Source organism: Rutidosis leptorrhynchoides, chromosome 8 (assembly GCF_046630445.1).
Source record: "Rutidosis leptorrhynchoides isolate AG116_Rl617_1_P2 chromosome 8, CSIRO_AGI_Rlap_v1, whole genome shotgun sequence".
In the NCBI taxonomy this organism is placed as follows: domain Eukaryota; kingdom Viridiplantae; phylum Streptophyta; class Magnoliopsida; order Asterales; family Asteraceae; genus Rutidosis; species Rutidosis leptorrhynchoides.
Genome location: NC_092340.1, coordinates 26,560,589 through 26,571,578, shown reverse-complemented (window position 1 = coordinate 26,571,578; position 10,990 = coordinate 26,560,589). Strand labels below are relative to the sequence as shown.

The 10,990-nt window shown below is 36.8% G+C and overlaps 1 pseudogene; it reads left to right on the top strand.

Annotated features, from left to right (window-relative positions):
• Positions 1–4,943: 4,943 nt before the first annotated feature.
• The window catches only part of LOC139865047 (putative receptor-like protein kinase At3g47110), a 66,052-nt pseudogene continuing 60,005 nt past the window's right edge, over positions 4,944–10,990 (top strand).

The following is a 10,990-nucleotide window of genomic DNA, read 5'->3' as shown; positions in this document are numbered from 1 at the left end:
CATGAAAGTTTGCTTGGCTCTCTCTTTTCCAACAACACCTCTAAACCTTATTGTTATATATCAAATACATCCAACTACAATATAACCTAACCATATAAACCAAATGATTCTGACCATATAAGATTATAAAACAGTTGGTGTTTTTATAATATAAAAAATGTATCAAAACACATAACATTTAATGTAGTATGCTTAGAAGTAAACGGGATCTCTACCCTTCAAAACAACCCAACAGAAATATACAGTGCATATATTTTAGAAGGCTATTGGATATGATATGAATAACAAATTATATAATAGATATTAAGCTTAGATAAAATAGATAAATAAAAACACCAACAAACATGATTGCAAAATAGATTGAAACACAGTCGTTATGTTGTGGATGGAGATTGTGTCAGTATGACATCAAGTTGTTTGATAATGGGTCATACACATGAAGCAACTTTAACTCTGTTTAAAATTCAAGATTATATATGTCTAAATGACTGGGTTGGGTAATGGGTCATACACATGAAGCAACTTTAGAACTAATTGGTCAATCATTTTCTACTGATTTATAAGCACAAAAGTTACACAGTGCAATAGAAACATTGGACCAGAACAATGGTAGTGGATAAATTTGACAATAATAAGCATGTATCTTACTTCTTCCAATTAATGAGTTTCCTCTTGAATAGATAACCCATTGTCCTCCTATTTAATTTCATGTGTGCAATCATTGAAAGGACCGGTTATAGCCCAACAAGCACCAAACATATAAGCCATGAACTCCCAAATTACTCTAAAACCAATTGGTAGTAGAGAGAGACACTCATGAGCTTATATGTTGATCTTGACATTTATCCTCAACCAATGTGGGATTGGGTTTGCACCCAACAATCCTCCCCTCAAACCGAAGACCACATCACCAGGCCTCCCCTTCAACGATATTCCGCACATGATCCATTCATCTTATATCGCCGGCCATTACCCGCAACTCTCAACCTGACCAAGGCCAAATCAGGGAGATCTTTTGATATAAGGCACACACAATGATCCATTATCGTTGTCTAACTGGGGCGATTAATCCACATAATTCTAGGCTAACCCGCTCTGATATCACTGAAAGGACCGGTTATAGCCCAACAAGCACCAAACATATAAGGCATGAACTCCCAAATTACTCTAAAACCAATTGGTAGTAGAGAGAGACACTCATGAGCTTATATGTTGATCTTGACATTTATCCCCAACCAATGTGGGATTGGGTTTGCACCCAACAATCATTAAGTATTTCAATTACAATAAAAAAATAACTGAATGAATCAAATATGTAGCACGATAGAAAGAACGCCATATATAGCAAGTGTTCAACCATTCAATAAATCTAAGTGAGATGAAGAATCAGTTATGAGTGAATTAAAAACCAAACCTGTTTATGTGTAGAAGGGAAACTGATTGGAGGTTAACGCTGAGCAATCGAGATGGCGTTAAACCAACGAAGGAAGAACGCCAATATGGAGAGATCCAAGTATTCCCTTAGTGAAGTTGTTTAATAAAGGAAGATCCTTCCTACACATTTGCAGATACTGTTTGCTCATATCATCAAATACAAAAGATCTATTACCGAAAATCGAATTGATTAGCGTTTTAGAAACGTACAAATTAATCAAGTTGTCAAGTGGCATCTACCATTAACTGAAAAGAAGGAGTTAGTGGGGATCTTCTCTCTTACTGAAAACACATGATGTTGATCTGTAACAAAATTTATTTAAATATACAAACTTGGTCGTTTTAATGTATCCTTGGCGAAGAACAAACATACATATAAAATAAATCGAAAATAAATAGCAGATAATTTCATAACGTATTTCAAAATCCGTATTCAACTAAAAGAAAAGCCACAATCTTCCTAAATCCTAGTTATACATACCTTCAATATCAAGGGAATTATACCGGCCATATCCGAATAGGCGATGATTTTACACACTGGATGTTGATCGCAACACAAGTCGTTGACTCATAACACTTTCAAAGAAATTCAGTGGCTTGAAACCTCCTCAACCTACAGATTTGTTACAACAAAAAAAAACAATAATGTTTGAATTTTACTAAAAAAAGAAATAATTAATTGACTTTTTGAATGACCATTTGGAAGCAGATTATTGACAAAAGTAAAGACAAGTAATCTAGCTAATACATGGATATCGTTAAGTCCCTGACCCATACTAAAATATAACAGACTTGATAAATGCACCTATTAACAGAAATGTATAACCCATGTATAATTACCTCACCTTTCTAAGGAGAACATCAATATGAGCTTCAGTTGACTGAATACCACACTCTAAAGACGAAGGTTGTGACTAATATTTTTGGTTGATCATTACTAAAAACTCAATAATCAAAAAATATATATATAATAACCTGTACATCCTCCAAATCAAATACAACAGTTAAATTCCTAAACAACAAAACAGAAAGTGGGCCAATAAGAAAACAAAAAAAGAATAAGTAAAAAAAAAACAAAAAACAAAACAAAACAAAACAGAAAACAAAGTGGACCAATGTCGCAAAATAGACTTTGAAACAAATACTTCTAAATCGACTTTGAGGAGGGGTGGTCTTCACTCATGTAAAAGACCAAAGATTTTGAAAGTGACAATCGACACCCCGTGCTCTAAAGATACTCTTCATAGATTTTTTGGTGGATTAATTAGAGGTGGTGATATGAATGGGTCGCATAATTTTCTATAATCTGTGTGCCGTATATCAGAGTATAACAAATATTGTCGTATTTATGCATCGAGAATACACTCTGATGGTTCTTCATCTCTCTGACCCATTTGACCATTTTTTGTCCAATGTGACCCATTACATATAAACCATTCTCTGAATTGGCCAATATGCTAAGTGAATGGGTCAAATTGCCTAATGTTGCAGCACACAAGTAATGCCTAACACAACTACAAAAATTGCTAATTCTTTTCTTATATAAATATTATAAGTAGGTTGACACATATTCAATCAGTGAAACACCCGTCTAATCGAACGGATTTTTTTTTCATGGAATACATGTATATCAAACATATAGTAAAGGAATTAACTATTTTCGGGGCTTAAGCCATTAGGACCCGACCCAATATACATGTAGTAACCAAACCCCAAACAATTGGATTATCAGTTCCAAATCACAAAGAAAATAAAATACTTTGATTTTCTCTGCAGGTACGTTTTCAATATTGATTAAACAATCTGGATTTGAAATTTTCACAGACTGAACCATCATCTTCTAAATTTCTGAAAAATAATCTTTTAAAAAAAGTTGTTGTTCAGATTTCATTTCTGAAATAAATAACAAAATAGGAAATAATGATTAGTAAAAATGATTAACTACCTTAGTGTACCACTATGACGGAGTAAAGGCTGCAATACAACACGTCTTGAATTTTGTAACAAATTTTGTATCCAGGGGTGAGATAACAGTGTCTTTGCCTCGGGTCTCAGCTTAGGCTGAATCAATTTTATACCTGCGTAGCAATTAACTAAGAATAATTAGCCTGAATCCGTGATCATAGGCACATACTTACCTAAACATTACATTTTGTAAATTTATTTATTTTTATCATTTATAATACATGGAGTTTTATAAAAGAAAAATAACAATACCACTATTATTAGACTAATTGAACCAAATCGATTACCTAAAGTCCAAATTAAGATTAAACAGGTTTCCTGTATCAGTATGCCCATCATGTTAATAACAATGAATCATCAACTATGCAATATGTCATTACTTCTACTTCAAATCGTGTATATGAGTTGGACCCCTTTTTCATGCATTAAAGAGAAACTCAGAATTCATATTCACAAAAAAAAAAAAAAAAAAAAAAAAAAAAAAAACACGTTGACAATGACATAAACTTCCCCTTTCCATTGCTATTCTGTAATTATACAGTAAAAGACTATCATTAACAAAACTAAATCTGACTAATTTCTTATTTAACAATGAAAATTTCCTAATTAATATACATGACCACACAGGCCTAATTAACATACAAAATTTGCCAATTACAAAAATATTCTTTGTAGAATTTATAGATTCATGGTTGATAGTAACAAACCTGTAGAGAAATCATGTTGATGCAACTTGATAAACGTCGATTGTGATTTGATTATGTACTAAGAGTTATACCTTTTCTGCAAACAATAAATCGAGGCAAACCCTAAATCGAACCCTAATACCTCTGTTTGATCACATAAACGCTGCAAACCCTAAATCACTGCAGATAACGCTGTAAACCCTAAATCGTTTAAAACCCTAAATCGCTGCAATTCCTAAATTGTTTTTGTAATTCGTCTTCATAACTTTGGCTTAAGCGCCGGAGAAACCTCTGGTGGTTTCACAGATTAGTGTTAGTATACAAAATTTATACCAGCATGTGCGTAATTGTGTACCAAATTAATCTGTTATGGCGGCTAACAATATTAAGGCAAATGTAGGCCATAATCGGCGCTGCAAAGTTTGTGGGTGAGTGAATGTTTGACAGAGAGAGGGACGATGCTAATAGATCTGTAATTTTATTTTATTTATGTATTTATGTTTTTAGCTGATTTGGGACACGTGTCAGCCCATGAGATTTTTTGCAATTTAATTATTGACCAATAGGAATATTACACGTGGATAAAAAACTGAGGGTGAACCACAGCGTGACAAGTGGCGGTAACCTTTGTGCTTTGTAAGGGGTAGAGATCTAACAAAATTCACCAAAACAATTCAGCAATTCCGGCAGTGACTACGATTTTTGTAATGGTCAAATGTGCAAGGCAGCATGTGGATAACATTGCATTGCAATTCAACGCCGACGCCAACAAATTGATGCCACAAAGTCACAAACTGAGGATAGAAAGCTAATAGAGTACAAACTTATCTTTGTGAATTATTTTGATCAGATCCAAAAATGAAATCTCATAATAATTTCCTATTTTCAGGTTTTATCATTATATTTCTTATGATTGTGACTGCCACTTTCTCGACTTCCTATGGCTATGTGGGAAATGAGACAGATCACATGGCGTTGTTATCTTTCAGAAAGATGATCACACGAGATCCGTATGGTGTTCTAACCTCATGGAACACTTCCTTGCATTTCTGTGATTGGAGTGGTGTTTCATGTGGAAAACGGCATAGAAGAGTGACTGCTCTACAACTGACTTCGCAAGGTCTAGAAGGTTCTTTGTCTCCTCACGTGGGAAACCTTACCTTCCTTCGTAAATTTGTACTTTCAAACAACATTTTTCAAGGAACCATCCCTCAAGACCTGGGCCGTCTAACCAGACTACGCGTCCTTGCTCTTGAACGAAACCAATTTAACGGAGTCATTCCAACTAACTTGTCCGGTTGTTCCAATCTTGAACAGCTTTACCTTGATACAAACCACCTAGTTGGAGGTGTTGGTGCATGAATCCCCAGCCGTAGGTTATTATTACGTTTAGTACATTCGGTTATGTAATTATGTTGTTTACTAGTGACTATTGATTACTATGGTGATTGTGCGTTCTTAATTAATTAAATAATCAATATGTTAAACTGCACACAGTCGACCGAGTGTGTGTACACACTCGACCGACTGTGTAAGTCAGTCGACCGACTGACAGACACACTCGACCGAGTGTGTCTGACTTGCAGTATATATACGGGATTAGACTTCTTTGAAGAGGTTACTCGTCCCTTTTGTTCCAAGTCGTAGTTTGTCGTCTCCAGAGAACCCTAATACCGAATACCACCGAAATATATCGTCTAGGAGTAGATTTAATCTAGGCTTTTGCTCTAGGTTTGACCAATTCGATCCCGAAACGGCCCGTATCTCGATTTAACTCTATTCTATTGTGTTTCGCCTTTAGTTTAGAGTTCAAGCGACCTAAGATCCAAAGAATTATCGTCTACAAAGTGGTATCAGAGCTTGAGTCTCTGGTTTTGCTTGATCAAATCGTTTTTGGGTCAAAGTTTGTGTTTTTGGTGTTTTTAGGTTTTTGGTCTATTAATCTGTGTTTACACGTTATTCTTAGTGTTTTTCTTGTCAAAAGGTGTTTCTGGAGTGCTTATTTTCGTTATCTACGTGTTGTTTTTGAGTTTTCCATCCATAATCGATTGCAAAATCGATTTTTGTCTAGAAAACCCTAATAGTCGACCAGCTTCTGTCAAGAACACACTCGGCTGTGTGTGTCCTGACAACCGACCGTGTGAGTCCTAAGCTCGACCGTGTGAGAGTTTCAATCGACCGTGAGAGTTAGACAATCGGCCGTGTGAGTTTGCAATATCCAAGACTTATATAGTAACGAAGTGCTGCAAAAAATTTTGTTAGACAATCGACCGTGTGAGATGTACAATCGATCGTGTGTCTTATACAGTCGACCGTGTGTCAGAGATAGTCGACCGTGTGTCTTAATCAGAATCTTAATTAATCTTTTATTTTCAAACTTAATCAGTTAACATGTCGGACACTAATGAACAAGTGACAAATGAATACAGCGCGTTAGTAATTGCACCTGGACTACAAAAAATGTTACTTAACGAAAGTGAATCTGGATCGACAAATAAAGTACCTCGACTTGACAATCTAAAGACTTCTTGGACTGGAAAGTTAGGTTTGTTATTTACTTAAATGGTGTTGACTCTAGACTTTGGGAATGTATCGAGAATCCATTTGTTTGGCCTTGTGGAGGTGATGGTGAACCCAAAGAAACTCAATAGTTTAGTCCTACAGAGCGTGAACAATATAATCTTGAGTGTAGATGTTATGCTCAGTTAACGCAAGCGTTGTCAAAGGACATTTTCCAGCAGTTCAAAAATCGTAACAAGACCGCGTATACTCTTTGGTTGGCCCTTCAATCTGCAACAGAGGGTACTGCTACTTATCGGGCAACAAAAGGTAAGGTTTTGAAGGATGAATGGAGGGTGTTTGCTGCTCTTCCATCAGAGTCACTGGGCCAAACTTTGGAGAGATATCATTTACTGGTTGCAGAGATGGCGGATTATGGAATTGATGTACCTGATGATAAGGCAGTCAGGGTGTTGAAAGATGGTCTTCCAGAAAAGTGGGACCATGAGATTGAAAAGATTCAGAACATGTACAGCACATCAGGTCGTACGTTAACATTGACAGCTTTTACTTCTAAGTTGATGGAGAAGGATATTCAGGTAGAAGCTAAGAGGAAGAGACTTGGTTCTGTAGCTGCTTCTGCATACATTTTGGCTTCATCTTCTGGTCATGCTCCATTACAAACAGCCTATATTACAGCAAATGCTTCTCAAATGTCTGCTCCACAATCTCAGTCTGGCTACTTTAATGCTAAATCACAAGCTTAGACTCAGAATTCTCCTTCTCAATAGACTCAGACTCAGACTCAGACTCAGACTCCTATGTTTCAAACTGAGAATATCAAGAAGAGGCCCATCGAATCAATTCAGGAAGATATGGCTTTGGCAGCTATTGTTGTTAACTCATACAATGATATGATTAGTGGACAAGTGATTAATAGTCATCTTGAAAATGAAGACTATGATCAGATTGATGAGGACGACCTTGAAAGGATGGATATACTTTATTGCATGGGTAGCATTGTTAGACGGGCTAGGAAGTACTTGAAGAAAACCGAACAGAGGTCTTTGAGTTTGAATCGTGATTCGAAGTTTGGTTTTGATATGTCAAAGGTTAGGTGCTTCAATTGTGATGAGCTTGGTCATTTTAAGAAGACTTGCACGAGGCCACCCAAGACTGGTTTTTCTGATCCTTTTTACAATACAACCATTTCAGTTACTCCACAACATGTTATTGTTGAGAAAGAATCTTCGGGGTCTATTCAATCTAAGGCCCTGACGACCACGTATGCTGATGAAGTATGTGACTGGTCCATCATGGCAGATACACATAAAGCTAATGTTGTGTTTGTAGGTAAAACTGAAACTGAAATTGAAGAAGAAAGAATTGCTAGGAAAAATGCAGGTTGTACTGGAAAAGATAATTCGAATTGCATCTGCTATGTGTGCAAATGTGATGCTAGAATGAAAAGAGCTGAGGAGATTATGAAGTTGTGCCTCAGAAAGAGGATTAAAGATCGATTGTATGATAAGATTCGCCAAGCTCAAGACCTATCAGATTTTGAGTTTTTGACTGATTCTTCCGATGATGATGAAGAAAGAAATTGTCATGTTGGTACTTGGTTCAGACAAGAGTTGGTACACTTGCTCAACTGTGATCTTAAGAGTGGTGATGAGAAGAGTGTTACAGTTCGGAGTCCAGTGTGTTCAAACATAAGCGAGAACAAAGGAGGTTATTAAGCTGATTACGCGGACAGTACGAGTTCAGAGTCTGAGTCAGAATCAGATAAAGACACTCAGGTTGGAAGCAATAACTATGCATTTATGGCCAACACATCCGGTAACGATAAGGTATGTAATGATTCAGTTTCTAAATGTTCTAGATGCGTTGATTATGAACAGGAAATTGAGAGGCTCGAGTGTGTAATTTTCAAACTTAATGAGATATCTGTTATATGTGAGACTTGTCCTAAGCTTAGAGTTGATCTTAAGAATTTAAGTTTGGAGAATCAGACTAATAAAAAGAACTATGATGATGCGCTTTTCTACCTTAATAAACATAAAGACTATGTTGATGTGATTAAGTCTTTAGAAAATCAGGTGGCTCACTTAAAATCAACGGTTATAGATGATGGAAAAGTGATTACTATGTATTTGGGACAGATAGAGACTCTTAAGGCTGAAAGGGATTCATTTAAGTTGAAATACGAGTCTAAAAAAGCTAGGATTGACAATTGGCAGAGGATGTCTTATGTGAAACAAACTTTGAATCCTCCTAAACAGCAGGGTTTAGGTTACAACCAGGTTGCCCCACCACTTTTTGGTGAGTATATTAACAAACCAGTTGAGAAAAGTAAGGGTCCTGTTGTAGAACTAGAATATGGTAAGCCTAAAGAAGCACCTGTTGAGAGTACTGTTAAGATAGTTGAGTCGAAGAAGTCTTTAGATGTTGTCTATGAAACAGAGTCAGATACTGATATCGACACTGAGAAAGACAGCAAACCATTTGAGCTTGTCACTAAACTAGTTACCATTCTAAAAAATCCTGTTAATGCTAGTAAGATGACTGAGAGTCAAAAGGCTCAGTCTAAGAAAACTGTGACTCCCAAACAGAATAAGAAGAAGAACACCCAGGGAGTGTCACCTAAGTTTGTCAGTAAGGGCAGGATAGATAAATCAGGTCCTAAGGTAGAACAATCACCAACAGAGGCAAGTTCCAAATCTGGGAGTGTGTCCAAGTATGTTCTGCCTGGTCGTCGACAGACTGTTAAGCAACAAGTCTCGTCATCCCCTACGATTAGACAACATACTGAACCACCTAGGAGACAGTTTTAACCAATTAGACGCAAAGTGTTTAATTCTCATGATTTTGATAATGTTAACTGCTTCAATTGTGGGAGGTTGGGACACAGGGCTATGAATTGTAGACCCATTCGACAGACACCAAGTAGGAAGGTTGATCTTAGTCCAAATCGGTTCTTTAATAGGAGATCACCTTCACCGGTGTTTAATTCTTTTTCAGTGCAAACAAATGATAAAAAGGTTTTTCAAACTAATGATTATTATAGAAAACCATTACCGAATAACACAGTTTGGAAACCTAAATCAGAAGTTAAGAGTGTTCAACATCCTGAAGGTCCTTCTGGATCTAAAGGACAATGGGTGGAGTTGCCAGTTGTTGGTGTTAATGGGAAACCCACTGCCATTAGGGCATGGGTGGCCCTTTCTAACTAATCCTCTTACTTTAATGTGCAGGTCGCCTACAATCCATGTTGCAGTACTTGGATTGTTGATAGTGGGGCGTCCAGGCACATGACAGGGAACTTGTCTTTGCTGTCTAATGTGAAAGCAGTAGATGGAGGACTAGTTTCTTTTGCAGGTAGTGAAGGAGGATTTATTACTGCTCAGGGTGTTATTGCTAATGAGAATGTCAGCTTTGATAAAGTTAACTATGTAGAGCAGATGTCGAACAATCTGCTTTCTGTTTCACAAGTTGCTGATAAGAAATATACTGTTGCTTTTGATGATAAGTTTTGTTATATTTTGAGAAAAGAGTTCGTAAATCCAGAGGACATGATTCTGATGACTGCTCCGAGGTGCAAGGATCTCTATATCCTTGATATGCGTAAGGCTCATGTTAAGGCAGCTACAGGCCATCAGGCCTTTGTCTCTAAAGCTACTGAACAGGAGTTGATTATTTGGCACATGCGTATGGGTCATCTGAGTCTAAGAAAGATGAATAATCTAGTCCACAATGGATTAGTTGATGGTGTGAATGTTAAAAGTTTTCATATTCTTGAGGTATGTCTTCCATGTAAACAGGGGAAGCAGACCAGAAAGTCACATACTATCAAAAAGCATCATTCTGTCAATATTCCTTTAGAGCTGTTACACATGGATCTTTTTGGTCCAGTTAATTGTAAAACTCTCACTGGAGAATCATATTGCTTGGTAGTTACAGATGAGTATTCCCGGTTTTCGTGGGTTGTGATGTTGAAACTCAAGTCAGACACGTTTGAGCATATTAAAGTGTTGATTCTGAAGCTCGAAAGTCTGTATAACTTGAAGGTAAGAAAGATTCGTACTGATAATGGTACAGAATTTAAGAACATTCAGATGCAGCTGTTTTGTAATGAGAAGGGGATACAACAACAGTTCAGTCCGACTTATACACCTCAATCAAACAGTGTTGCTGAACGAAAGAATAGGACTCTAATCGAAACCGCAAGAACTATGCTAGCTGATTCATGTCTTCCAATTGTTTTCTGGGGAGAAGCCGTGAGTACTGCTTGTTATGTGATGAACAGAGTTCTAGTGGTGAAGAGACATTGTAAAACGTGTTATGAGCTGTTGCACAAGAGAAAGCCTAATATCAAACATTTTGAACCTTTTGGTGCACCTTGTACT